General features: G+C 35.6%; 1 non-coding gene across 1 annotated transcript; it reads left to right on the forward strand.

Moving 5' to 3' along the window:
* The first annotated feature begins 24807 nt into the window (after nt 1-24807).
* Nucleotides 24808-24879, forward strand: TRNAD-GUC (transfer RNA aspartic acid (anticodon GUC)). The gene has a single exon. It is a non-coding gene; the product is annotated as a tRNA-Asp (tRNA).
* Nucleotides 24880-25931: the final 1052 nt, after the last annotated feature.

The following is a 25931-nucleotide window of genomic DNA, read 5'->3' on the forward strand; positions in this document are numbered from 1 at the left end:
CTAGATGGCAGTAGTGTCTTTATACAGGCACTGTAATGATTACTATTCAATAAATCTTAATATTAAACAATCTCTGTTACGTGACTATCCATAATATCATATAGCAGAAGTTCTTTTTATTCTCTCAGAGCAGAAGCTATAACATAACCTAACTAATATACACAAGTGTTAGAAAAGTTTTAATTAACGACGATGACATAAAAAATAAACGTGAATAATTTTAAAAGGAATAATTATTGAATGTACAATTTTCAAATTTGAATGTGGTTGGTGGTTCAATTGATGTTATATTGGACGTGTGCGTAATAGAAGTGGAACTCGTTGATTTAGGCCTACATGGTGTATTCAACTTATTCAGGATTTCCGAATGGTGCTCTTCATTTATTTGTAAATCGGATTTCAGAAGATGCATAGGTATGATCAGTGATTTTTTATTAATTCTTGTTCTTGAATGCCAATGCGAGTCATATTTGAAACTGCTGTGCATCGACTGGAGTGGTTTGTAATTTTATATATATTTTTGACGTCCAGACCAGCGCAGTTTCAAATGTTGGCAAAGAAAGAAACAAATGCTAGGGACGCGATAAAATTAAACAAATGCTAGGGACGCGATAAAATTGTGCGATAAGCAGCCATGATTGGTTGAAATACGTTCTTTCGTACCGTTTTATTGGTAAAAAGTAGTATGACGTAGTAAGAGTGTAATAGTCAATTTAAAAATAATAATCTACTTTTATAAAAATTGTACAGAAAAAAACCTGAAATGTTCAAAACGAAAATATATAAAAATCTTGTAATACATATTATATCAATGTAAAAGTGCTACCATTAAGTCATTATGACATGTACAATAAGCGTGCAAAATTTCAAATTTGTAACACTAATAGTTTCTGAGATATAGGTGCATATATACATAAAAATGTTGTTTTAAGAAAGCCACGTTTAAAAATTAACATCAATTTCTGACTTACTTACAAATCTACACTAATTGTAATATTACCACTACTATTTAGGCCTACATCATTACTGTTAATTTACAACACTATCACTAATGATATTTACATCCTGCACAACGTTTTCACATTCACATTTCAGTGAAAGGGCGTGGCACTACTGGTTGAATGAGACACCCGCTTCAATTAAAAACTGTTTTTTGTAAGTTAGACACAACGCAACATTATAAAACTACATACATTCTTTGTAAGAAAAATTCAGGGAATTTATTTCCGTTTAAGGCAAAAAATTCAATGTTTTTATGATTCTGATTACCTTGTCCCCTTAAAAAGATAAACAATTTGTCAGTCCGTCACATTCGACAAGCACTGAAACACATTTTTTGTCCCCAATGAGCAATTTAGTACACCGTGTGAGCATTAATATCTTCGTAAACGGTGTGTGACATCTTGTTTCGTTGCTAGAACTACTGGTAACAGCAGAACATGTTCACGCTTCTCAGACAGCCTCTACCATGTCTTGACTTGCCCTAAGGTTCGTCAGCTTACTCTGGATAAGTACACCGAAACTTAGACTTGTCCTTTACATTAACTTCGACAGTTGGGCATTGCCGTTCTCAGATGTCCAAAACTGATTTCCGAACTATGATGAAATGGAATATAATATTTACATCTCTCGTAGTGATATTTGCGTATAAGCCTCTATGGTCAGGCAACAAACCTAAATACACAGAGAGCTCCTCACTTTCGAGAGAGAATATATTGACTTATTAATTATTCGATTCACTAATATGTGTAACGGAGAATATATTTCAAGAATCAAAACTTAACCTTTATAATAATAAACATTTTTGTATGAGTTTAAAATCTTCTTTCATTTTGTTTTTAGTATGAAAGTTCGTGACCAATATTTCCACATATACAATGGTGAATATAATTTACTTAGTGGCGCGTGAGACTTGTGCTAGCGATCTCGGGTTTAATTACCGGCTGTAGCAATCATCGTATTTGTGGTAGAGGGGACTTCTACGTGAACTCATGACAAAAATATATCTTATAAAATATCTAATATTTAAGTTGCAAATACACAGAAGTTGCATCCATAATAAGATGTAATTGTTACAGCGTTATAATGGATAATTTATGGATACTTCAAGGTGTGAGACGAAATTTCTAGGTGCATGTCGTTTTCAAACTCACTATTACTTAGGGTCTGCTATGTGAAAAACTATTCTTAAATTTGCGCAGCCCAATAGCCTATAGTGCACTCATTTCAAAAGCAGTCTTAGGAAGTTGTAATTTTGTGCAGACTTTTCAGAGCTGAAGTACGTTAAAAGTATATTTATTATTATTATTATTATTATTATTATTATTATTATTATTATTACTTTGTGACCTCGTAGAGTGTAAGAGAAGGCCCTATGGCCTTAATTCTGCCAGTATAAATAAAGAATTATTATTATTATTATTATTATTATTATTATTATTATTATTATTATTATTATTCAAATACTAGGGGTGTGCTATAAGCAGTAACATGAGCTGCTGCCAAGAAGTCAAAAGGAAGATAGCAATGGCCAAGGAAGCTTTTAATAGAAAAACGAGCATCTTCTGCTGACATCTGGAAAAATAACTAAGGAAGAAACTAGTGAAGTGCTTTGTGTGGAGTGTGGAATTGTATGGGGCAGACACATGGACATTATGACGAAGTGAAGAGAAGCGACTAGAAGCACCTGATGTGGATATGGAAAATAATGGAGCGTGTGAAATGGACAGACAAAATAAGAAATGAATCTGTGTTGGAAAGAGTGGATGAAGAGAGAATAATGCTGAAACTGATCAGGAAGAGAAAAAGGAATTGACTGGGTCACTGGCTGAGAATAAACTGCCTACTGAAGGATGTACTAGAATGAATGGTAAACGGGAGAAGAGTTCGAGGCAGAAGAAGATATCAAATGATAGACAACATTAAGATAATAGGCTATATATGGATAATGTAGGGAGTCTAAGAGGAAGGCAGAAAACAGGGAAGACTGGAGAATACTGGGTTTGAAGAGAAAGACCTGCCCTTGGACAGAACACTATGAATTAATAAATCTTCTATCACCCCCATGTAACTTTGAACCCGTGATACTTGGATCCGGAAGAAAGTCTGTAACAACCGAACTAGTGTAAGAAGAATTATACTAATTATTTCATTTCATTGAATTTATGTCGACAGTTAAAGTTTTCGTATTCAATATAAGTTCTGTATTTCATTATATGGATTTAATCCAAAGAATAGCAGGATGGCAGAAGTCTTAATTATGGATACGAACCGTTGCCAAGAAACAGTGAAGTGCTAAATTTTTCGCCTGTCTCCCAAGTAATCCTGGTTATAAATCACTGTGAGATATTTATTATTCCTGTTTTTCACATCCGCTCTTGCATACACTTCAAACAATTTCAGTCAAATACCCCCAGGAAGCTAATTTTGAATGTGAAATATTATGTTATAGCTTATTCATGATATTTTTATGTGAAAAAGTCTCTTTTACAAATTCGGGTATATTTAATATAGCCATATTACAGAGAGCTGTGTTTGATCCCGTTAGATTTGCAGTACATTTTGTCGTAGTACTTAAGACTTCTCTGCCATTCTTATTCTATCAATCTACTTTTATCACATTTTCATCATCTTATCAGTAAATGGTTTTTGTAATTAAATAAATAATTTTAATTTTCATAACTTTAAAATCTGAGCGCCTACAGTACGTAGAACTTATGCTTGTCTTTTTCTTACATAATATTGAAATGTTCAGCAACAATGAAAATTATACGGTTATTAAAAACAATCATCGTATCTCCAAGAATATTTCACTTCAAAGTAGATAGAAGCAATTTTATTTATTTATCTCGACTTTTTTTGTTTTGAATGCGTTAAAATACTTTATTTACTGTATTCTTACACTTCATCTGCTGAGTTTTACTATAGGAAATCCATAGGAGCTGTTGCCGAAAGTAGACTTTTTAGCAGTACATGATCGTGTTAAAAATTTACAGTTTTATTATAAAGAATTTTAAAAGTAGACAAGTTTTGATTCACTGTTTATATCGCTGTGATATTATCACATTCTGTCGATTACACAGTTCAATAAATCTATTGTGTGGTATGTCATATTAATGACATGATTATTTTAGCAGATAATAATTCTTGAAGTTACTCTACCTACAGCTTATTTTTCACGTTCACTTTCTTTGTTTCTGAAGCATTATTCATTTTTAAATATTACACGAAACTTTTTTTAATTTTGCACCGTTAATAAATACATTCAGCTCTTCAGAAGTTGACAAACTGTACATGCCATACTTTTAATAAAATCTGTTTAGAAAATTTGTATGTGTTAAGTGATTTTATTTTTTTGTTTAGGTTTGCTATACTTATTCTAGCGGTCTCGTTTGGGAGACATCACTACTTTAGGGTGACTAGAAAATTATGCTCGGGACGCCAAATGTCCCCCCTTTTTTTAATTGCGTCCCGTTTTCCTAAATTATTGTTAAAATAATTCTTTTTCTTTTATTTTATTTAATAACCACGTAAAACATTGATTAATTCTATACTGTTTCCATGGGATGTCACCGTAATGATTTCAATAAAGGCCATGTTAATCACAAAATATCATTTCAAATATATGTCTTGCATGGACTTCTATAGTTTTCTGAAGGAAAGGCTAACACTTCTAGAGCAAATTCAAAGAAATATGATGCTGATTCTACAGTTGATCTTCATGGAGAATATTAAAATAGTTAAAAGTGAATATATGGCAAAAAATGTTATGAAAAAAGTTCAGAATACAGTAACATGGATATAATGTAAGATCCAATTAATCTGAAGTATTTTTAAACAGATAGACTAAGTTAACATGATTAATCTGAACTAGTAATATAAACAATTGTTGACAATAACGTAAGCCAAGTATTCATGCTACTCTATTATGTACTTGCATAATTATTATAGCCTAGTTATTGTAAATAATTTAGTATTTATTACTTTAAAATAAATAAAACTGGACCTTATTGCTCACTGACATTATATAAACACTACTAATAATGAATGTTTAGATAAAATATTGATTAATGTCAACTTAATAAGTGTCCTGGTCTTTTATTTTGGAAATCTGGTCACCCTAACCTACTTACAAAATAAAATGACACTTTTAACACTTGTGTCACATGTAACTATTACCCATTAATTCCATCGGCCTTTGTAATTTCTTAGAATAAGTAGTTGAATAAAACGTAACAGTCTCTGTTACCGATTTCATACATTTCATAGCTTCGTATATATTCGTATTACCACTTCGTGATATTTCGGGAACATACGCCATGAGTCACCGTTGTGGAAGTCGTGGATGATTGGATTGTTTGCATGATGGCGGATAGTAACAGAGTCTGTTACTTTTATTGCTGGTAAAATCGTGATTTGTATGCAGTAACTTTGATTTTCTTTAAGAAACAATTTAATATTACAACAAAACGGGAATCGTTTTCAGTAGTGATAACAGCTGACGTAATTTTAAGTTTCGTTACCAGCTTTAAGAGAGAAGTCCTATGTTTCTGTGTGCGAATCCACAAACGACATAACCTGCCGGTCGTTGGATATCGATATAGAGCTCACTGGGTATCGACAGCAGCATGGAATAAAGAGGTAAGGAAGGATTTAGAAACTAGAAGTTTTATGAAGAGGTATTCGAACGAGTATCATTCCTTAAGCGAAACGTGGAATGGTGCTATTACCTACAGTGAATTAAATTTAAATATGTCTCGAAGCTACAGTACGTATTATTAGGATTTCCTGCATTAACTACTTTTATTGCACAAATATCCTACAATTCTAGTCGTGGCAATATTATTATAATATATATTATGTAGTATATATTTTTATGTACGAGTAGTTGTTTAGTCAACTGTCTGATGACAGGTCTGAACCTCACAAGTGATACCAACGTGGCATCACTTATGAAGAAACTAGGCCAGGAAATAATGGGGTAGGGAGGCCAGTTTCTTTCCCCCCTCTTGCATATAGAATTGCATTGTATTACATTGTAAGTACGTAATATATTGAAATGCAATCGATGTAATATTTAGTGCAGCTATAGTAATCGACTACTTTTTTAATGTTATAACAAAACTAAAATTTCGTAATAATATTTCATATGGTTACAGAACATGTTCACGAAGTTCGATGCTTTTTACTTCAACCACTGAAATGCCATCATAATATGTATTCAGTTACAACATGAACAAAAACAAATCCACGCTTACATCAGTTTCTATAGATCACGTCCTCCGAAACTGAACGCATAGCCAGCGAAGTCAATTCTAGAACGCAGTGGTAATAATGCACACGACGAAGGGAACAAGAGAGCTCGAAAGAGGCCATCTGTAATGCAGCGTGTACGTTAGGGTTGTCCAAAAGAGAAAGTCTGGCAGTCTAGTAATGCTATAGCACTGAATTAGAGACAGATAAAAATTACGTAGATTAAAATCAATCCTAAGAGGAATTTCACGTATTTATGAAGTGAGTAGAGCCTATTTGGTGCTGCTAATATGTTTTATAATGAACGTAATATTTATAAAAATAGCTTTGTGGCCTATTCTTTTGCGGGAGGTAATAGGCCTGTATAAGTAGTGTGAGATCCTGATAAATTAAAATTTTGGTGAAACTAGCGCACAGATACTTCTGGTGATTATAGAAGTGAAAATCGTTGAATTTATAAGGGATTTCTTCTGGAGATGGAGTTGAAAATGTACTGTTCGTTCACTGATGATTTAGCCAATTGAAAGGGGTAGTAGTATCTATACAAGTTGGAGCCAGTGAAACGTATCGGTACACGACACTTAAGTAAAGCGCTGTTGTATCACGTTATTTGAAGAGTAGGCTAGTTAGTTCTTTACTTACGAGTTGAAACTAGGTTTCGTGTTGGGATTAAAGCGTAAGCCAGTTATCATGTGGCGTCCTTGCGAGTCTGTGTCTTGAAATTAACGTTTTGTGTCACCAAATGGATTCTATAAACCCCATACATACACAGTCAGCTAAAATCATTCAAAATGTGTACAAATATTTTTAGGCAGGAGGACAATGCCATGACTCACTTACAAAAACTTTAGCTGCGAGAAGACCCATGTCGTTCAGTGGTTCTGTACAGTATTCAGTACTTATTGCTTAGCTTCGAACAGTGCTAAGAATTTTGTCTACAGTAGTGAAAACTTGATTTGCATAAAATTCGTACACTTTCCTTCGAATTAAGTCACGGCTAAATTCATTCTACGAAGGTCTGTTCTTTTGTTCTTGGCACACTTTTTACTTACCGCAACTATTTTCTTCAACGTTGAGCACATTACCTTTGCCGCAGCTATGGTTTTTGCAAGTGGGTCGTGGTGTTGTACTCCTCCCTTCTTAAAATATTTGTACGCGTTTTGAATCATTTTAGCCGACTGTGTATGTATGGCTTTACCGCGTTCATTCGGTAACAAATAACGTTCATTTTCATCATCACTATCAATATTTCGAGACACAGACTTCCAAGGACGTCACATGAGAACAACTAGTTTAAGCTTCAACTAATCTCAGCATAAAACTTAGTTTGAACTCATTTGATTTGAATAGAATACTAACTAGCCTCTTCTTCAAATGAAGTGTTGCAACAGCGCTTGGTTTCTTGTACAGTCGCCGGAAATGTGCGCCTGGGTCAGGCGAGTCCATTTAGTTACGCCAAGGGGTGTTTGGGTTAGTCACTCGCTTGGCTTCGGAGCGATCGGATGTCATACGTGCGGTAGAGCGGTATGTTTCTAGTACAGTTAAGCTGTACTGCATTCCTTTACTGACTGCTCGCCCTTATCTCTAATTCGGAGCTCTCCCCACTACTCCTACTACTTCCCCTCTTTCGCGTCGCTGAGCTGTCAGGACTAAATAATCGGTCTGTAACTATCGTATACTGATACGCTTCACTGCTCCAACCTGTACAGATACTACATCCTTCCGAATGGCTAAAACATCAGTGAACGAACAGTAGGGATTTTATAGTGATATGCAGTATTTGGAGGAGGGTTAATTGTTGGAAAATGTAGTAAATTACGTTTGAATAGAGAGGTGCATCGTAATGGAGGTGAATATGTGGTGGAATATAAAACATACGATACGATGTTATGTGAAATACGCATATTTGTGTTAATGGAATTGTTTAGTTGACTGTCCGAAGACAGGTCTGAACATAAATGACACTAATAAGATATCACTCATGAGGGAACTAAGCCAGGAGATAATGGGGTAGGGTGGCCCATTCTTTTCCCCCTCCATTTCATACATCACTGACTAGTTACATATTAGGGCTACACTAAAGAGACTTCAGATCCATACAAACAATTTTATTGCTCTTGTGTGACACATATCGTCAGTTAAATGTATTGCCTGATAATAGAAGGTTATATCAATCAGAACCTCAATCAGAGGTAGTTAATGGAATATGCATTAAAATGGTAAAACAGAACAAATAATAACGAAATAAATACACAGTTTTCGTAACGTGACTTCATTTTTATATCCGGCATTACAGTAGACTAGTTCGTCACAAAAGTCCTGAGAAAGCCACTAAAAATCACGAGCCTTTCCCAGCGCTTGATAACCCCCCGACTCAATCGCTGTCATCCGAATCTTGGAAGAGTTGTTGCCACATGAAGAAGGGATTCGCGTGGAAAACCTCGAGAAACAATAAATAGACTTAGACAGCCGTGGCGAAAATGTGATCGTGCGCCGAGACACTGTGTAACCTGCAACGTGCATAGCACCTATGGAGGGAGGCGAACACCCGAAGGGGAAGTGAAGCAACTGTCTGACTTATTAACGGATTTTCATTTTCCTTACGTCAAGTACTTAAATATAATTTTATACAGTATAAGGTTACAAACTAATGTTTAGTACTGTACGCGTAACGAAGAAAGAAATGAACAAGAAAACATAGGACACATTATCACAACCTAAACTCTTCAGAATGTCTCTGCGATAGAGTTTCAAAATCAGGATTATTTCACTTACTGCCAGTCGTAGTTGATCACGAAGTGTCAGTCGTGATCTGAATTTGTTTTTACTATTTTCATTGTTGAAAATAATTTTTCACAAACGTAAGTTGTAGCGAACATGGCTTCAACAGAGCAAGCGAAAGAACGAAGCTTCGGATATTTATTTTTCGCAAAGATTTGAAAAATTCAACATTTGTCAAGTCCTTACATCTAGCTTTCATTTAACATCACATTGTAATAATAATAATAATAATAATAATAATAATAATAATAATAATAATAATTAACCTTTTAATGTTTCATGAGTAACATATAGTATAATGCCGTTTTATGTTATACAACCGTTTTCCTCGTAATACTTGTGAACAAATCATACATTTAATATTCGCATCATATTGGCAGCAAAAAAAAAAAAAAATGCTTTCTCCCACCCTACTTGAAACTTTTGTTTTTGTAGAGGTACATGGTTTCGAGAGAGACATTGCGACGATACGCTATTCGCAGGTCAGAGACAAATACAAATGGAACAGAGTTTGACTCCAGTGATTGAGAGAGTGGGAGGTTGGTGGAGGTAGGAAGCAAGAAAAATGCATAGCTATCATTGCGAGCCACAATGTGCTCGCGAGTCACGTTTTCGCCACGGCTGGACTTAGAGAATGAGGCGGGACGGACCGCGTAGGAAATCACGAGACACGAATTACATCTTAGGCCTCTACTTTTGTTTCCATGGTATGAGTGACATCAGAGTAAAGCTTTTATATCAAAATGTTACAGTTTTTCTGTCTTTGTAGATTGAACGCAGATTTTTCAAGTCAAAAGATATGAAAGTAAATAATATCAGTAAGAATATAGGTTACACCTTCATGTTTTGTAGATTTTAGAACTGTCCACTCCTGAAGTTATTGACTGTGGCAGTTCGACTTGGCACAGAGTGCCTTACAGGCGATGCACCATTAAATGCAACGTTTAATTAAGGAGAGCACTTCGTAATCCATCATTTATGATCATACAGATCCGCGCCTTTGTAGAGCGGAAAACTGTCAGGTCTTGACCATGAGATTGTAAACACTTGCTATATTTTGCAGATTTAATTTTGGCGTAGGAAGAAGTGAAGAGTTAATTTTACCTCTAAGCAACAAGAATAAGATTATTCATAGCTATTCTAAAATTATGCAGAGACATCATTTTATTTTTACTAATATTTGTAATATTAACCTGGCTATACCTTTGGATTAATGATTGAGACCCGGAAACACCGTTTGCTACCTCCTTCCATGACTGGAGTTCGATGATACTGGCGTAAAATACAAACAGATCACTTTACTAGGTACAGGAGGGAAGAAAAGTAGTTCATCCATTTACGTAAAGTAGGGAATATCGCGATTTTGAGTGTGATAATACAGTACAGTATTAACAGTAAGTGTTTTTACTCACGAACTGAGTTATCCATGCGAACGTATTCATTATGCAGTGTATATTATACTATCTACAGCACATTAGCGTACGGTATAGAGAATGAAGTTAAAATGAAAAATAATCATAATATGGATATTTAAACACATTTTTGAAAATGGTGACCGTTAATTTCGATACAGGCTTCAGTTCTTTTGTGCCTATTATCGCAATATAAAATATTGTACCTAATTTCAATTAGGTCTACCAGTTTCGTCCTTCGTAGGCCTACTAGTAACTCATGTTGAAATAATTGTGTACCTGTTCTATAAAAGAGTACCTTACGTACTGTAAATTCAATCTTTACTTCTGCCCGATCCGAAAAGATAAAATTACTCAGACATACTATCTACTATCCGTCCAAGTGAGTTTGTCGCATGGTCGTGGAAAGGAGGAAAATCACGTGACAATTAATTACTTAACGAGGCTCTTTTATTTAAGTTATTTTAAACAGTTGTATAAAATTACGTAGAAGTCCAATTCCTAACAGAAATTAATGTTTTCATAAAAGAGCTAAGACAGCCCAGATAGTACCTGTGCGAAAATATTGTTCAATATTGAAAGCTCTTTCGTCGCTGGAAAACGCGAAAATATTTCTGAAACCTACTATACTTACTAACTCAGTACTGTACGGCGACTTTGACTCTATACGCGGCCTTGGTTCTGTGTGGTGGACGATTGTAAATAGAGGGGGTGGGAGTGAAGTACATTCAAAAACTGAAGTACAATAAAAATTGAAGTAAAAATAAAATGATGTCCCTGTATAAGGATATTAATAAATGGGGTTAATACAGGACCAATTAAAGTCGTAAAAATTAACAAGTTTACGCTGCATTATGATATTTAACACCACCGCCCAATGTCAAAGACATTGAGACGACAGTCACCCACGCACCGCCCGAGTTTCATCTCTTTTTCATCTCTTTGGACCAATGAAAAAATTCCTAGGAGGCCAGCGCTTCGGATGAAGAAGTGAAATCAGTCGTGCGCAGGTGGTTATACGCCCAGAAAACGGAGTTTTATGAACGAGGTGTAGTGAATCTGGTGTCACGATAGGAGAAATGGGTCCAGAAACTTGGTTCCTAAGTCGAAAGATAGGTAAAACCTCTAGCTTTCTTGTACATTATTTCGTTTTGCTTACCTATTAAATATGTTGCTGCAAAAATATTTTTGCTTTACTTTTCGATCCTCCTTCATATTTAGGTGTGCACTTCTTTCACACATGAAATTATTTCCGTCAATAAACGAATTTAGAAATTAAATAACTTTTTTTTTCGGTGTCTTCATTTCAGAATTTCTGTTAAGTCCTGACCCATAGACTACAGTATATCAGTGGCTAGTATTAACGGAAGAAGGACATGCTATTTTAAACTCAATGCCATTTGACTCGCTAATTGAGTAACTAGTATATTGTCCATTAGTAGAATTACTTCCTCTGCGAAATTATTTCGTCTGAAATGTCTACTAACCACTGGGAGAAAAGTTGTTCTAGAACAATTCACGAAATGTATTCTGGTTCATATAAACACTTCTTTGAACGAAATTAAACTGGTGCATCTTCATTACTGTAATATTTTTACGTAAAGGTATAGTTTATTTATTCTGTCTATTCACATTAAACAGACACAAAAGCTGTAATTCTTTTGTTCTGCATCTTATGATCTGAGTGTTGTGCTTGGGCATAGATAAAAAGCTTCGACACATAAACACTTCAAATTTAATCCCTTTTCATTGCAACTACGAACCTGCTCAGCTGTTAATCAGCGAGATTTTATTTTCAAGCTAAGTTCCTTAATGTATTCTGAACTCACAGAACTGTCTTCATTAAAGTCTTCAACTTGTATTGTCGGTCATCAAATTCCATGTTGTGATTAAAACTTATTCTTCGAGAACTTTCCATAAATTGTGGAATAATCCCAAGCTTCATTTCTGGAATATTTTCTCTTATTAATGAATCTGGTACAGGAGATCGTTTATTAATTTTTATTGCAAATTTCACGCATCGAAACAGCCAAAATGTCTTGACGGTAAAAAATCGTTGGCTTTTTTGACATACTGATGAACAATTGGTAGTTTACTCACAAACAAATTAAATTATTTTACTTACTAACTTACTTACTGACTTTTAAGGAACCCGGAGGTTCATTGCCGCCCTCACATAAGTCCGCCATTGGTCCCTATCCTGAGAAAGATTAATCCATTCTCTATCATCATATCCCACCTCCCTCAAATCCATTTTAATATTATCTTCCCATCTACGTCTCGGCCTCCCTAAAGATCTTTTTTTCTCTGGCCTCCCAACTAACACTCTATATGCATTTCTGGATTTGCCCATACGTGCTACATTCCCTGTCCATTTCAAACGTCTGGATTTAATGTTCCTAATTATGTCAGGTGAAGAATACAATGCGTGCATTTCTGTGTTGTGTAACTTTCTCCATTCTCCTGTAACTTCATCCCTCTTAGCCCCAAATATTTTCCTAAGCACCTTATTCTCAAACACCCTTAACCTATGTTCCTCTCTCAAAGTGAGAGTCCAAGTTTCACAACCATACAGAACAACCGGTAATATAACTGTTTTATAAATTCTAACTTTCAGACTTTTTGACAGCAAACTGGATGATAAAAGCTTCTCAACCGAATAATAACAGGCACTTCCCGTATTTATTCTGTGTTTAATTTCCTCCCGAGTATAATTTATATTTGTTACTGTTGCTCCAAGATATTTGAACTTCTCCACCTCTTCAGTTACTATACTAGTATGTCTTCTTTTATCTATCAAGATGTGATCTATCTGGTTATGTGTCAATCCATCTGGACAAGTCCAAGTATATTTATGTTTATCCTTATGGGGGAATGTTGACTGTTGACAATGAAATATTTTACATAGTTATCTAATTATACTTTATTTATATTTTCATGCAATATTTATGCCACTGTTTAATTACTATGTTTAGTTTCAACCTGAAATGTTTGAGAGAGCATCTATTCAGGGAAAAATGTCCCTCAGATACCATGCATATCTGTAATACTCTACTCGTATCTTATTCCTTGACGGAAGTGCGCTGATGCAACCCGAAATGCATCATTATTGGAAAAATATTTGAAATTTGAGTATCTTCGTATAGGTCAGGGATGTCAAAGCGCCTGCACTGCGTGCTTTCAAGAACCCGCACAACATTTCCTTAAGAGTGATGACTGTACTTCATCTTGCTTAAAAGTGAACCTTGTTGGATTTGTATTGCTTGTAGTATGACACGCATTGCAGGCTCTCTGACATCTCTGGTATAGGTCCTATGTATTACATTCCTGATACTACTAGTGGCTTAAGTAACGAATGCTGAATTTATTTTCTTGCACTGGTTCTTTATTTTATGATTATGCTGAGATGATTCTTATCAAGAGGTGACCTACAATTATTTGAAACTAGTGAAACAAAGTTTCTTTAAGATTGCACCCTTTAAATTTGATATCAGTCTTTAGAAAACTTCTTCCATATCCATTTTTCGGGAAATTATTCAATTCTATAAGATGAAGGTTCAATATAGTAAGAGAAAAATTCTTATATTACCATAACAAACCAGTCACGAGAAATGCTGATATACCTATGCATAAAGCGTACAAATAAAAAACACTAAGTAATACAACATACATCATAATGATCTTCAATTTATTTCATACACTTTATAATCTACAAACTTTCAAACCCTTACAACCACATAATCATCAAATACTTAAGTTCTATGCACTTACAGCGATTCTACTAATTCTCTGCCACCATTTTGATAAACAAATCATTTAACAAATCTATGTTCTTGTAAGACATGCTACAATTAGTAACACTGACGGTGTTTTGGATAACTGTGCCATGTGAAATATGTAATAAACAGGTAACTAAAATAGACAAAGGGGGAAAATTGCACTTTGTGAACAAATTAAGTTGCTTGCAGTGGAACTAGCTTACACTGAAGCACTACTGTAATTCATATACATAATGTCGTTTCGACTACTAAACATTTAGCCCCTCTTGGTGCAAACATATCTTAAGTCAAATTTTTGACTCTGCGTAGAACTACATATATGGTAGTTTGAAAACCCACCAAGGGTATAGATGAACATCCGCTTTCAATGGTGCTTTGCGTTACCACACATGGAGATGCAGAATCGTTCTGATTCTATGTCAGATTGTAATATTAGGGCCTAGTTGCATAAGAATAATAAAAATATCTCAGTTGGGATAATTTTATCATCAATTTATGTTAATTCCATCATGTGTTCGTCATTGCTAGTATATTTGAAGGGTTCAGAGCCATAGTGGGCCAAGCGCCATTTTTTAAAAGCGGAGAAAACAAGGATTAAAATTAGATGACTACCATCATTTAATGAAACATATAGCAAGTGATATAAAGTATGCACATTAAAAGTAAATAATATATCAATCTTCATTAAACTATGGTATTCACTTAACTTTAACCCTTGCTTTCTCCATTTTTAATAAATGGCGCTTGGCCCTCTATGGCTCTGAATCCTTCATGTGCAGTAGTCTTGAGAGCTTTATCAGAATTGTGTAATTTTATTTTTATAGTTCTGTAGAGGTCCGCAATTTCTTTTCTGAAATAAAAAATTGTGTCCATTGAGCTGTTCTTTTGAGATATGTCATCTGTACTATATTTAACCTTGACAAATCGTTTCCGAAGAATGCATACTTCGCTGCTATGCGGTGCTGTTAGAAATAAAGAAGTAGTGCATGCTTTTAAAATGCGTGTGGTTTGAATTTGAGTGGACTTTCAACATTGTATTTAATATCCTATATAATTATGTACATTTTTGTAAGAAATGAAGCTGCGTTGGAAAGAGTGGGTGAAGAAAAAATGATGCTAAAACTGACCAGGAAGAGAAAAAGGAATTGGTTGGGTCACTGAGAAGAAACTGCATACTGAAGGATGTGTACTTGAAGGAATGTTAAAAGGGAGAAGAGTTCGAGGCAAAAGAAGATATCAGATGATATGCGACATTAAGATATATTGATCATATTTGGAGACTAAGAGGAAGGCAGAAAATAGGAAAGATTGGAGAATGCTCGGTTTGAGGTGAAAGATCTCCACTTCTTTCATTGTCATTATCATTATGTAATCATTGGATGGGGTGTATTTTCCCCCTTAACAAAACGGTGAAACATGGAACGAGGTAAGTGACCAACAGCTTGGAGCTCACGTAGATTCTTCCTCACAACCCCGAATTCCCTTGCAAGGAATCGTGATCGCGTACCTTTTGTTTCTCATTCATTCATTCATTCATTCATTCATTCATTCATTCATTCATTCATTCATTCATTCATTCATTCATTCATTCAATATTGTAACTGTAATTGATATTGAGTTACGTAATTAATATGTCAAGTGTGTTTACATGTATGCTGCAAGATATGTAAATAACTTTCTGACAAATAAGTATATAATAAATTTTCAATCTTAAGACATATCGACATGCAAATGTTTATTTGCTATTTAATAAGATATATGAACGTTTTCGTCGTTTGGGGCATTATCTGATGATGCCCCAAACGGCGAAAACGTTCATATATCTTATTAAATAGCAAATAAACATTTGCATGTTGACATGTCTTAAGATTGAAAATTTATTATATACTTATTTAATAATTCACTAGGCATATTGAAATATAAAAATGAATTGTAAACTTGCTGACAAGCATGTAGCAGGAATTTAGACTGACCTCCTGTACGCACTGAAAAATACCGATTCAGCTATTGCAGTGTGCTGGCTATATGTCAACAACTGCTAACCTGGATGCAGTATGATGACACGGAATAATTAGTTAACATGCATAAGTGAACCTATCACTAAGCATAAATACGAAAGTTATAGAATAAATTTAGATGTCTGAAGTAAAAAAAAAAAGAAAAATTGATTTAAAAATATTTATGGTAGTAAATTGTGAAAATAAGCAGATAAATAAGTTTTAAAGTTACGATTGGTTTAAACATGCACTAAAACCAGACGTAAGTTCAAGTTTGAACCAATAAAATACTGAGATTTGCGATAAATGAAATAGTTTAGGAAATTGTATATTTATTATATATAACTCTTGAAGGAAAAACTGAATGAGGTAGAAACAAATAGTAAGAATAAAAACATTCGAGATTTATATAAGGGTATAAAGGAATTTAAGAACGGATATCAGCCAAGGGTAAACGTGATCAAGGATGAGAATGGTGACTTGCTTGCAGACTCTCCATCAATCCTAAACAGATGGAAAAACTATTTTGCGCAACTACTAAATGTACATAGGCCAAATAGAAATGATCGGGACGAAATTGAAATACAAACTGCTGAGCCATTTATACCCGAACCCACACTTTCAGAAGTCGAAATTGCGATAGAAAATCTGAAAAAGTACAAGTCTCCAGGTATCGATCAAATTCCAGCAGAATTAATACAAGAGGGTGGAAGTGCATTATATAGCGAAATTTATAAACTTGTACTTGCTATTTGGGAAAAGGAAATTGTACCAGAACAATGGAAGGAGTCCATAATTGTGCCTATTTTTAAAAAGGGGGACAAAACTAACTGTGGTAACTTTCGAGGAATATCACTTTTGTTGACGTCGTACAAAATTTTGTCCAATATTCTTTTGAGAAGATTAACTCCGTATGTAGATGAAATTATTGGGGATCATCAGTGCGGCGTAATAGATCGACTATTGATCAGATTTTTTGTATTCGACAGATAATGGAGAAAAAATGGGAGTATAAGGGTACAGTACATCAGTTATTCATAGATTTCAAAAAGGCATATGACTCGGTTAAGAGGGAAGTATTATATGATATACTTATTGAATTTGGTATTCCCAAGAAACTAGTTCGATTAATTAAAATGTGTCTCAGTGAAACATACAGCAGAGTCCGTATAGGTCAGTTTCTATCTGATGCTTTTCCAATTCACTGCGGGCTAAAGCAGGGAGATGCACTATCACCTTTACTTTTTAACTTCGCGCTTGAATATGCTATTAGGAAAGTTCAGGATAACAGGCAGGGTTTGGAATTGAACGGGTTACATCAGCTTCTTGTCTATGCGGATGACGTGAATATGTTAGGAGAAAATACACAAACGATTAGGGAAAACACGGAAATTTTACTTGAAGCAATTAGAGCGATCGGTTTGGAAGTAAATCCCGAAAAGACAAAGTATATGATTATGTCTCGTGACCAGAATATTGTACGAAATGGAAATATAAAAATTGGAGATTTATCCTTCGAAGAGGTGGAAAAATTCAAATATCTTGGAGCAACAGTAACAAATATAAATGACACTCGGGAGGAAATCAAACGCAGAATAAATATGGGAAATGCGTGTTATTATTCGGTTGAGAAGCTCTTATCATCCAGTCTGCTGTCCAAAAATCTGAAAGTTAGAATTTATAAAACAGTTATATTACCGGTTCTTCTGTATGGTTGTGAAACTTGGACTCTCACTCTGAGAGAGGAACATAGGTTCAGGGTGTTTGAGAATAAGGTGCTTAGGAAAATATTTGGGGCTAAGCGGGATGAAGTTACAGGAGAATGGAGAAAGTTACACAACACAGAACTGCACGCATTGTATTCTTCACCTGACATAATTAGGAACATTAAATCCAGACGTTTGAGATGGGCAGGGCATGTAGCACGTATGGGCGAATCCAGAAATGCATATAGAGTGTTAGTTGGGAGACCGGAGGGAAAAAGACCTTTAGGGAGGCCGAGACGTAGATGGGAGGATAATATTAAAATGGATTTGAGGGAGGTGGGATATGATGATAGAGACTGGATTAATCTTGCACAGGATAGGGACCGCTGGCGGGCTTATGTGAGGGCGGCAATGAACCTTCGGGTTCCTTAAAAGCCATTTGTAAGTAAGTATTATATATAACTACATTAGTATATATATATATATATATATATATATATATATATATATATATATATATATATCATTTTTTAAATTATTAAGTTTGTACTTTTGTGAACTAATATCAATAAATCTATCACTATCATTCATTCATTCATTCATTCATTCATATAGAGTATTCAGGTTGTTATGGTTCAAAATTTAACAGTAAACATCAGAATACAAATACATCTGTATCGAATGCTCACTATGCTTAATCATTAATTTTAGGCCTAATAGAAGACGTATTTACGTAAAACTCTTCGAAACTAAAGTTCCACTGTAATTTTCTTTTTTCACATTCAGCACAATATGCAACGCTGTCAGAATTGGCTATACTTTTTTTTTGATAGATAATATAGTTTCTTTAAATTGTTGATATTGCATACGAAATAAATTATGGAAAGCTTATCAGCAATTAATGGCTATTCAAATAGTAAAACTGTTCTTCTAATCACAATCACTGTGAAAACCTGAAATCTCTTATCAGATAAATTAATTCAAACATTCTGCGCTACGTATAATTCTTTTGTGTCGGTTAAATATAACGGTCGAACTGATGCTGTTAAGGCATCTGCAAAATGTAATTTCTTTCTGAGAAAATATTGGACTAATTTACATAGGAATTAGTCGAGAAATCGATAGTGCCCTGTTTGAATGTGGGTTGTGATTGAGTTTTGATGAAGTGTTTAATTTGCACTTGGTGTTGATTTTACATTCGGGAATGAATTATTTCCAGCCTAATTGAATTACTGGGCGTTTACGCAACTCTCCTACTCCAACTATCTAACTCGATAAAGTAATCTAGTTATGTGGCTACTATTGGACAACTAGACCGTGGACGTTTTAAAATAGCCGGTAAGTGTTTGCATTCACATGGGAGATGGCAAGTGTTAGTAAAGTATCTTAAATTATCGTCTGAATTAATCAGATTGTGATAAACATTGTCATGTCTGTTAATTGATGGGCCTGGATTCGATATCGAGTGAATTGTGTTGAGTTTTATATTATAAAAAGTATTAGAGGGAGAATTTATTCTTAGAGAGCTATCGTGTCTTTGCCATTTTTATATTCGTTACATCATTCCTCAATTGGTTTTACTTAAGTGCCTCTCTTTAATTAGTCAAGGGATTCCGATACACTCCAACTCGATAAATTTAAAGTTGACAATTTTCAAGGAATTAATAGTACCGGCACTGAATAGTATATTTGGGGCTAAAAGGGATGAAGTTACAAGAGAATGGAGAAAGTTACACAACGCAGAAATGCATGAATTGTATTCTTCACCTGACATAATTAAGAACATTAAATCCAGAAGTTTGAGATGGACAGGACATGTAGCACGTATGGGCGAATCCAGAAATGCATATAGAGTGTTAGTTTGGAGGCCGGAGGGAAAAAGACCTTTAGGGAGGCCGAGACGTAGATGGGAGGATAATATGAAAATGGATTTGAGAGAGGTGGGATATGAAGCTAGAGAGTGGATTAATCTTGCACAGGATAGGGACCGATGGCGGACTTATGTGAGGGCGGCAATGAACCTGCAGGTTCCTCAAAAGCCATTTGTAAGTAAATACGGCACTGAATAGTACTTCCATACGCACCGGTTAGTCTACTTACTGTCTCCCTATGAACGACTGACTTCTTTCACATGAAGTAAATCTATGGCACAGAGTTACTAGCTGTGCCTCTTCCCGGCGGATTTATTTATTTTAAAACCCACTGTCCTTAGCCGAGTTTCAATCCACGAACTGGATCGAACGGTTGACATGAAAACCATGAGATCACCCAGGTTGACTAATTTTAAGGAACATTTCTACCAAAGTTACGAGACTAAAAAGTATTAAATATTTTATCACTTAATTCGTTTATTTTTCCTGAATTTTAATATGAGGATTTGTAAAAGAAAAAAGTAGGGCTTCAGTTTTATTAATATCTTCAATTGACGTTGAACTTTGTAAACATATAGGTTATCTTCCATTCTCTTTATAGGACTAAAAATATACGATCTTACTAATAAAAACTCTATATGCAGACATTTAACTGTCTTATACTTATACAATGAGTGGCTCGTTTATAAGTCGTGTGTAAATTCCTTACTAATAATCACTACATACGTCGTGTATAACAGTGTAACTGTTACACAGCCACGTCATAGTTTCGTTATTACTTCGTTACGAAAGGTAATAGAATATCTGAGGTTCTCTATTGCATCCGATAGAGCGCTCTAGTGTGCCGTGTCAAGTATCGATAGTACAACTGGCTGTAATCGATTACCACACTATATATTGGTCAAAGAGTACAAGCTACAGCAATATTATTCTAATTATTCTGTGCTCCTTGGTTTGTTCTTCTGTGGTTACAAGGCAACCATCATCATAAAATGACAGTCGATACGAACAGCTATTAGAGGGGCGGCCATTTTTTCTCTATATACAACGCTTAAACAAAGGGTTTCGTGTATATAACTACTGCAAAGCAATTCCCATAGTATAGTTACAGCCTGTTTATACATCCATTGCTTATGCATGGTTTATTAGTAAAGTTTTCTGTCTCAACTCTGCGTAAGTCTCGTATAAAAAACTATACACGGTTTATTAGTAAGACTGATACAGTATAAGAAACTAAATCTATTTCAACTTTTAAGAGGAACTTAACAAGGTAAGTTACTTACTTACAATGACTTTTAAGGAACCCGGAGGTCCATTGCAGCCCACACATAAGCCCAGCAACGGTGGGTCCTATCCTGGGCAAATATATTGTGTGTCCCTATCACCACGGCATGGAACTTCCTCAGGTTGCGAATAGAGGAGACGGCCTCCAGATATGGAGAGCGACCCAAATTTATGTCCAACTTTTTATTACACTGTGGTAGCGAAACCAATCAGGTTAAGTGACCCATTTCACCGCTAAAATGTACCGTATTCCATACCATTAAAAGCACAAAAGAAGCTGTCATTTAATTTTACTTTATTATGTTCTGAGTACGGTCCGAAGCATGTAATGTAATCAGGAAAATGTAGTGTACATTTTAAAACATTAACCATGGCCACAAGAATGTCTGTGTACGATCGAACACGAATAGCTGCTCGAATGGAGGTGTGGCAGTCCCCAATTATGATGCAGATATGGTGGAGAATGGTGAAAGGAAGAAATGCGACGATGGACTACAAGACCATCAGGAGACTTCACGCCAACTTGATTCGAAATGGCTCAGTTACGCAACAGAAGGGTGCTTGCCGACCAAAAACAGTGATCACAGAGGAGGCCAAAGCAGCCGCTACTGAGGCCTTCCAGAGAAGTCCTAAGAAATTCATTCGACAGTAGGCCTACCAGCGGAAATTTGGTGTATCCTATGGGTCCGTGCAGCGGTTGCTGAAGGAAATGAATTGGCGGCCATGGAAGCCACACTTTGTGCAAGCTGTCATGTGAGGACTGTGATATCAGAATGGAGTTTGCGGAGTCTCTACTAGAATGGATTTAAGTGGAACCTAACCTTTTGTGACACATTCCATGGTCAGAAGAGAGGAGTGTGATCAGGTGCCATATGAAATGTTTGTGAGAGCAGTACATAACGTTCAGCCACGTCTGGAAAAATGTGCAGCAAATGCTGGTGCTTACATCGAATATTAATATTGGTGGAATTTTAAACAATCCTAATGACTGGACTATTAGTTCATGCTACTTTGATCCTGTCGTATTAATTCGTTTACTTGTGATAAACGAATAAAAAGCTGGACATAAATATGAGTCGTCGTGTAGAGAGTAGCTGCGAATGTCTATTGATTAAGCAGTCGCGGACAGCCGATAAAGGTTGGTCCTCCAGCTTGGGGATTTGACGAAGGGCTAACAATCCATCACCGTAAAAAAGAGCTTGTTGCGAAAACCCAACATAACAAGGGAGGCACGTAAATACATCCTATTTAAATGCTATAAAACTTTAGTAGTATAAATTCAATCCGTGACGCGACAGCCCATAAAGGACCAATGCCGAGCACCGGCTGCTGGTCTCACGTTCACATACCTAAGAAGCGGTGGACGATTATCCAAGAAGAACGAATATATCGTGTGGTCAGCCTGATGGTCCTCGCTGGTTTTCGAAACCGGATATCACTACCTATCGCAGCTCCCCGCATTAATGTCGATGCTGGGTGGGCACTGGTTCCATAGTGTACTAAATTTCATGAGAATATTTCTCCTTCATGATCACTCCAACCAGCCCTCATTCCACAACGCGAATTCTGGCATGATACAATAGACTACTACAAAATTTTAGCAGTGCCTATGTTGTTATGTTTCCAGATGTTAGACTCTTGAATAGAAATTCAAACCATGACATGATGGTGGTGGTGCTGATTATTAATATTATTATTATTATTATTATTATTATTGAATAATTTCAAGGAAAAATTGTTCCGGAGCCGGGTATCGATCCCGGGACCCTTCGCATAGCGCGCGAACGCTCTACCCCAGGAATTATACACGACACCGTCACAACCGTCCGGAACAATTTTTCCTTGAAATTATTCAAACCTGCTTTACAGGGAGCTACTACCTGAAAGCCAGATTTGTATAATACATTCGTTACTGGAGGTACGTTAACAGAAAGCCACAAATTAAGTCACACAGTATTGTATGCACTCATAGTTGAGTTCTGGCGTCTTGTCAGCTCATTTGAGTTGTGTGGATATAAAAGGAAAAATTGTGACGGTGTCATGTATAGTTCCTGGGGTAGCTCAGTCGGTAGAGCGTTCGCGCGCTAAGCGAAGGGTCCCGGGATCGATATCTGGCTCCGGAACAATTTTTCCTTGAAATTATTCAAACTTGCTTTACAGGGAGCTACTATCTGAAAGCCAGATTTGTATATTATTATTATTATTATTATTATTATTATTATTATTATTATTATTATTATTATTATTATTAAGATAAACAGAATTGCAGGAAAATAAAAGAGAATGAGCATAAATATTATTGATAACACGATATAGAACTCACTTATTGGGAAACTCATGAAGCAAGCGAGAAAATGTGTCGTCTCTATTTATTTTGTGACTTCAGTTGGTTATGTTAGTCAACAAATGAATGTACTAGACCTTGCAGTCCGTGTTCATCTAATTACTGGAAACTTTCATTTGATTTATCAAACGGGAATGGAATTTGTGCATGTGTCCAATATAGCAATATTTTATTAATAACTTTGTATTCCAGTAAGATCAAAACGAAGCCTACAAAGTACATTGCAGCATGAAGATTCTTGTACGTATTTGCTTACTAGTTTCTCTTTTTCTTTTGTCTTGTGAAGGCATTACGTAGAAGATCGAAAAACCTTTACATGCCATAGAGTCGTACAAGACAAGTGTAGTTTGTGCAAAACACGAAAGAGGGATCCACAGTAGCATGCTAAAAATATTACAAAAGCCAACGTGTTATTTGTTCTGTGTTAATTACTGCCACATATTCTCGGAAGTATTTATTCAACAGCTCCGTTGTATGTGTCACTTTCTTGTATGTTTAAATATTCCCATGTCTACTCCTATACCACTTGAGATTTGACTTTTGTACAATCCATTGATTCTCAAAGGCTTACGTTTGCGGCATAATCTTCTTTCTGTATCTAATTCATGTACCCGATATTATCCATTACGAAATTAATGCACCGTGTTGAAATATTTACAACATGCCTGTAACCACCTAGTTTTGTAACCTGTAGGTCTATATGTGTGTGTATATGTATATGTTTATATATATTATATAAGTTATATGTTTCCCTTTTGAATTTTTCAAGACTACAAAATGTATGAATTTATTCAAACGTCACTTCTTCTTCTTCTTCTTCTTTCTTGGCGCTACGGCTCATTGTGAACCTTGGCCTCTTCCACGATTTTCCGCCAGTTGTCTCGATCCTGCGAAATTGCTTTCCGATTCCTATATCCCATCTTACATACGTCTTCCTCAACTCCATCCAGCCATCTTATTCTTGGTCGTCCACGGTTCCATTTAATATCCTTTTAGGAATTTCTACGTCACTCATCCGTGCCACATGCCCAGCCCACCTTAATCTTGCTGCTTTTACTATTCTTCTAATAGGCGGATCTTTATGGATGGAATACAACTCATCATTATGCAAATCAAGATTTCAGGTACGTCAAACCAAAGGTCCCGGGTTCGATACCCGGCTCCGGAACAATTTTTCCCTCGAAATTATTCAAATCAACTTTACAGGGAGATATACCTGAAATCTTGATTTGCATAATACACGTCACTGTTCGTTAACAGAAAACCACAATTAAAGTCACACGGAGTTAGTGTGCACTCGAAGTTGGTTGCTTGACGGTTGTCAGCCCACTTTGAGGTCTGTGGATATAGAGGGAAAAATTGGATCGGTGTCGGTTAGAGTTCCCGGGTAGCTCAGTGGTAGAGCGTTGGTACGTCAAACCAAAGATCCCGGGTTCGATACCCGGCTCCGGAACAATTTTTCCCTCGAAATTATTCAACTCATCATTATATCGCCTCCTCCATCTTCCTCTCTCGAATTCAAACGTCACTACACTTTTAAATTACAGTACTAAAACTTAATTTCAATTGCATCAAGTCCACACCTGTGGAGTAACGGTCAGCGCGTCTGGCAGCGAAACCAGATGGCCCGGGTTCGATTCCCGGTCGAGGCAAGTTACCTGGTTGAGGTTTTTTCCCTCAACCCAATATGAGCAAATGCTGGGTAACTTTCGGTGTTGGACCCCGGACTCATTTCACCGGCATTACCACCTTCAACTCATTCAGACGCTAAATAACCTAAGCTGTTGAAAAGGCGTCGTAAAATAACCTACTTAAAAAAATAGCATCAACTATAGACCTACAGTATATTAAACACTATTTCATTTACGGAGGAATAGGTATTATATGTTTATAAAACGATTTGTGTAAAAAACGACAGTAATTCATTCTCCAGTACGTAATGTATTTAGAAATATGTTCATTACTTCATTACAGGAATTTCTTGGGCCGTTGAAAATTATATTTTTAGTCATATTAACACCAAAAGCAAGATAAATTCTTTGGTCGGCGGGAAAATGCACATAAGTCAAAAAACTTAATTTTTCAGGAGAGGCTTTCTTTTTAATTTACTGAATATAAGAATAATAATGAAATTCATGTATGTTTGTTAAAGTAAGACCCTTCTAAATTTAAAATATCGGAAATTTTACTATTTCAAAAATTAGAAAAAATACTAGACTTATGTGATTAGGTACAACAGAAAAATCGAGTTTTTTTACTTACTTATGTGCCTTTTCTCACCGACCAAAGAATTTGCGTCAACAGATGTATTTTCAACATTCAAGTTTCCGGTGTAAAAATAATTCTTAAATACCAGGTTATTTTCAGTAGCTTTGATTTGTTACATTTTGAAGAATGTGAAAGCAAGCAAGATGAAATATTTTAAGATGTATTGTAACGTCGAACTCCATTCTTCTGCGGATAAAATTATGTTGATTTGGCTTCTTAGAACCGTACCCGGGACGT

Source organism: Periplaneta americana, chromosome 2 (genome assembly GCF_040183065.1).
Source record: "Periplaneta americana isolate PAMFEO1 chromosome 2, P.americana_PAMFEO1_priV1, whole genome shotgun sequence".
NCBI lineage: Eukaryota > Metazoa > Arthropoda > Insecta > Blattodea > Blattidae > Periplaneta > Periplaneta americana.